Source organism: Anneissia japonica, unplaced genomic scaffold, assembly GCF_011630105.1.
Source record: "Anneissia japonica isolate Jap-2015-1 unplaced genomic scaffold, ASM1163010v1 scaffold1859_len985614_cov190, whole genome shotgun sequence".
Classification (NCBI taxonomy): Eukaryota; Metazoa; Echinodermata; class Crinoidea; order Comatulida; family Comatulidae; genus Anneissia; species Anneissia japonica.
In genome coordinates, this window is record NW_022694754.1 from 177,109 (window position 1) to 182,599 (window position 5,491).

At 36.6% G+C, this 5,491-nt stretch overlaps 1 protein-coding gene across 17 annotated transcripts in view; it reads left to right on the top strand.

The window, feature by feature from the left end:
* Positions 1–5,491, top strand: part of LOC117101231 — a 25,403-nt gene continuing 19,912 nt past the window's right edge. For 8 of the 17 annotated variants that reach the window (XM_033241153.1, XM_033241158.1, XM_033241152.1 and 5 more), the window contains exons 1-2: positions 32–184; positions 3,779–3,853. The gene's annotated coding sequence lies outside the window, so the exon portion shown is untranslated. Of the gene's footprint in view, positions 185–3,778; positions 3,854–5,491 lie in introns of all 17 variants that reach the window. The other 9 variants (XM_033241162.1, XM_033241165.1, XM_033241163.1 and 6 more) reach the window with 4 other exon arrangements.

Sequence of the window (5,491 nt, forward strand, 5' to 3'; positions counted from 1 at the left end):
GGGCCGCAGAAAATTGGTCATTCGAGGGAATTTTTTTTAGAGGCCACGTCTATAGCGCCATCTTCTGGAATCCGATACCAGACAACGACAGACTGACTGTCACCTCAGCCCCAAGCAGGATCAGTTTGCAACAGTCACTGGTAGTAGTTAATGAGGAAGGATATACAGCAGCTGTGAGAGAAAGGTAGGCCTAATTTCGTTTTGACTGTGAAAGTGAAATGCGTTGTTTTAAATTGTAGGCCTAGTGTATTTTATGAGAATTCTTCATTTGTTAAGAAAGAAAAATTGGATCAATTATTATTATTTCCAGCATGATACCTAGACTTACAAACGAGCAAGATTAATTTTGCCACTTTAGATCTTATCGCATTCCTGAGAGGGAGACTCGCAGCGGCGTTTGTTGGGGTCTGTATCAATCTCTCAACGCATAAGGACCAAAATCTCGTGCATAAATATAATGCCTGTATTATATAAAATATATAGGCCTAAGTATACTACTTGTGACCTTCTTACTAAAAATTTTCCATCAACAGTACTCCAAATTTCATCCTAATATCATGTATATCAAGCGCTGCAATTGCACTACTGTAGATATGTTTTATACGGGCTTGTCGGGTGAGATCAAAGGACGCGTAATGCCAGTGTGAAAAAAATCGTGTGACATGCGTGTATTCTCAAATAATTCAATTCAATTCAATTTCATTTAATGCTTCGAAAGCCATCTTCGGCCAATATCCGCTAAAAACATCCACAAAAAAGTTAGAAATTCACGACAGAACACATTGATATATAGGCCTGTCAGGAAAAATTTGGTCCGGGGCCAAAATCGGTCCGTTACCTGCCAAATGTAGTCCACAAAGCCAAAATCGGTCCGGCATCTATTTAGTAGTTATAAACTGTATTTTTTATCGTCGTTCAAATTTGTTTTTAACCAAATGATAGATAAATATGTTGCTATATGCACTTTTGCACCTACTTCTTAGTTTTTTTACCTCAATTTTTTTCTCACAGTCACAACATATAAATTAACAAACATTTTCACCTGATTTAACCACTCACAAAGTACCTTTTTCAACAAATAAGTACAGCGAATCTGTGTTCCCTAGCACGACGAGCGGCTGCCATTTTTCAATCATTAAGAAATTGCCAGAACTTTTAATTCTTAATGTTTTTACCTCAATGTTCTTCTCACAGTCACAACATATAATTAACAAACATGTTCACATGATTTAACCAATCACAAAGTACCTTTTTCAACATATAAGCCCACAAATAAGTACAGCGAATCTGTGTTCGCTAGCATGACGAGCAGCTGCCATTTTGCAATCAGGAAGAAATTGCCAGAATGAGTTTGCAGCGTGAAGTTTTTTGATTAAACGTTTATGAAAACTTATCTATTTGCCGTATTGTATGTCATTCTTTATATTGTATGGTGCTGTTTTTTGACTATATGTGTTCACATGAAAAATATACTTCAAAAATTATTAATGATCCAAATGCGTACACAGATCGAAAAATAGGGCCTAGGCCTAAATCCAGAAAAACAACTATTAAAGTTGGTTCGATTAACCTCGATTACGACAAGAAAGTTCAAAAAGATGGTACTTGCATGATGCCACATATTGTTGTCAGATGTTTCATGGGAAAATTCCAATTAAAATTATAAGACTGGCTTTTAATGGTTTCAAAATTTAAGAATTGACTCAGACATTCTGGCAATTTCTTACTTGATTGCAAAAAAGTACAGCTCGTCATGCTAGCAAGCGTGGGAACCCTGTATCAACCTATATTTATAAGGTATCTTTTTGTTGAAAAAATGTACTTTATGAGTGGTTGAATCATGTAAAAATGTTTTATAATTATGTGTTGTGACTTTGAGAAGAAAATTCAAGTATTAAAAAATTAAGAATTAAAAGTTAGGTGCGAAAGTGCATTAGCGCCAATAAATATCTCATCTCATAGTTATAGGCGTATAATATTTTTTTTCATTCGTTGTGTGTGCAATTGATTGACAAAAATTAGAATGTTATTTTTGCTCTTCGCACCTAGTAAACTCTTAGGTGTAAAAGTTAGAAAAGAACTAAAACGATATGATTGTAAATCGTGTTGGTCCGCTTTAGTTTATTTTTTATCTTGTTTTGTTTTGGTTGTGTGCATGGCTAACGCCGCGACAAAATGGTAGAATAATGAACAATCATTTCAAATAAGGCCGCGACAAAATGGTAGAATAATGAACAATCATTTAAAAAAAAAATTATTGACCCCTTTTATTTTCATGTAATAGAAAAACAATTGTATGACCTAATACCACACATAATAATATGGAATATTTAAAGCTAATAAATCAGACTTGTGTTTCATTTTAGGCTCAAAAAACTTAGGCCAAGCACGGCCTCCAAAAATTCTGATGTGTGTCGCCTAGGCATTACCATGTATGTTTGACTGTCCACAACAGAGTCCACACCCGGGTCCACAAAAGCTATACAAATCATTCTGTCACTGCAAAAGATTTTTCAAGTGTGGGAGAAGCATAATTATACCCAGCAGGCAGCGGACGCAAACGGCCAGGCCGACAAATTTTATCCAAGGGGGACCGATTTTAGCAGCTAAAATCAACCCAGTAGACCGATTTTAGCAGCCAAAAGTAGTCCGACTTTGGTGGCTAAAATCTGTCCGCTGGACCATTTTTGGCCCGTACCAATTTTGGCGTGACAGGCCTATAAAAATATGGAAAAACTACAACAATTGTCAAATTACCGGTCGAGGAGCAGTTTGACAGTGGATGGTCAAATCAGAGATGGATCAGTAGAAATGCAAATAAAATATAAAAGGGAATAATGCAGATCGTGAATGCATTTTCGAGCATGTAGGAAGTAAAATCTCTGGGGGTAGGGGATAGAATACCATACCCCTAGGTAGGGGGAGAAATTTCCCGAAGTCTCACCTGCAAATTTGTTTGTGGAATATCTGCCCAATAATACTTGGTAACAGAGTAGGTTGAAGATTTCATTTAGAATTTACAGTGGTGGATTCAAGGGTGGGGTGGGGGGCTCACTCTTAAATAATTCTATACGGGTAGGTGCCGCATTTACAGGGGTATTTTTGAGGACTTGGTAGCACAAGTGTGGAAATTTATTGAAGATTTTCAGCATGTATAGTGTATATTTGCGAGGACTTGGTAGCACAAGTGTGGGCAATACCTAGGTAAAATTGGTAGTTAAAGTCGAAGTAACATAATTTTTCACATGATTTTAGCGAAATTTTTTTTGCTAACCTCAATCCTAATTCTACCGTTGATACATGGCCACAAACAGTAGAGATCGCTAACAAACAGAACCGTGGTCTTATTCGCCATCGGGAACCAGTACAAGTTAAATTTGGTAGGTTACATGGCCGTAATAGTAGTTCAACGGCGACACCGGATTTTGGTAAATGGTACTTCAAGTCCATAATAATTTTCAGTAAAATAGGTAGCGCAAGTGTCTAATGTCTTAGAGTGGCTGCTGCACCCCCTCGTAAGGTTGCTATACAAGTGTGCCCCCCGGGATTCAAGGGGGATGGGGGAAGCCCACCCAGTCATCTCAAAATTTTCAGTCTGAAAGTACCATATCCAGCAATCTAGACCCTCGTCTGTGAAGTTGATTCATGTTTGTATAGACCTTAGGCCTCAAGTTATCAATTTTACTGATTTCACTATTATTGGTAATGTTTTTCCGAACATTTCGCAATTAATATTCAGTGTTAATAATAAATCTGTTTTATTGTAAATTAATTTCAGGTTAACACAACAATTACCAATGTAGGTCCCGTCAAGAAAGGAAGTAATATCCATATCACAACTCACTTTTATACGGTAAATTTATACTAAAGTTTTTGAAGTATTTATTCCAGTCTGATTTCTCATAGGAGTAGCTTAGATATGATCTTCAGAAATTACCACAATTTGCCTATATGAATAAAGTATAAATGAATAGATTAATCCAAAAACATTGGTTTTGTGCATATTGCTGTATTCACTCAGCCTGTAGACCTGTAGTGTGTTATACCTTTTTTCTAAACAAACTACAATGTACCTTTTTTATAAATCGTTTTTTTATTATCTTTTTACTTATTAAAGGGTGGTTACGCCCCTTTTTCAACCAGTTTATAAGTACAGTAGAACCTCGTTTTTACGTACCCCAGTTATACGAACCCTCGGTTTTACGTACGCCTCGTATCGACGATGACGGCATCAAAAACCCCGAAAATATTCAAAACAAACGGCCCTTTTCAGAGCAACCATAAGTAAAAAGACTATAACAATAAACTATAACAATAAACAAAGCATAATGCAACGTATTTTCATTAAACAGCAACGTTGATTGAGTCTAATACCAGGTTGTTATAATCTAAAACCATGTGAAATGAGTGGGATGAACAACTACTGATGGTGCTCAAAATAATTGCTTTCCTCCTTAGCTTCGTGTGGCAAACCATGGAAACACTTGTCTGGTCGAATTTTCTACACGGAGCTGAGTAGGCATAGTTTCGTACACGAATGCTAATTGGTTGGCTCGCCCAGTGCAGCGCACATGGTTGCTGTTTCACGTACACGAACGCTAATTGGTTGTGCAGCGCACATGGGTTTAGTTTGTCTCAATAGGCCCAGACAACACCACAGCACTGTTGTTTAAAATAGGCATGAAGGGGAATTCCCAAGTTATACCTCGTATAGGTAATCTTACAACATTTTCATGTTCTTTAGTTAAATAAAATATATAAAGTGATGAATTAATACACTAGACACACGGTTTTATTTGAACACTTTATTATGACATCGTAAAGTGATGAATAAAAACACTAAACACATGGTTTATTGTAGGCCTAGAGGCTTGGTCTAGCCTAGCTAGGTAACATCGTTCGTTCATACATACGTATATTGAGCGTTACGTACGTATTAGGTCAAAGGTTACCACAAATTTAACCCAACCTCTATTTTACGAATCCCCCGATTTACGTATGCCCTCCGGTCCCGTACCGTACATAAAATCGAGGATCTACTGTAATTAAAAATCTGTATTTCATTAACACAGGCTCATTAATCACAGATTTTTGCCAAATCTGCTTTTTGTGTCTTAGAAAAATCAACAAATATATCAACAATTTTTTTTCCCTCCAGAGCATGGATTTAATGTTAATGTTTTGTTCTATCATTTTTTCATTTTTTGTATGCTGTGTATTAAATCTTTATATAGACGGCTGAGAAAAAAGAAATTTATTGCACATTTGCTTTTGCAATGACCAATAAAAGTTTGGCATTCTGTATTCATGCTTGCAGTTCTGTTGAAATTGTGGATAAAATGATAAAACAAATAAGGATGTCCTGGTACTGGTATAGGCATTTATAATGTGCCTCTTCCTTGAGGTTATAAAGCGCAGTTCTTTTCCCTGGTTATTGGGTCCATATGCTTTAAGTGTTGCTGCTGGTAATCAGCGCAGGAGCTGACAACCT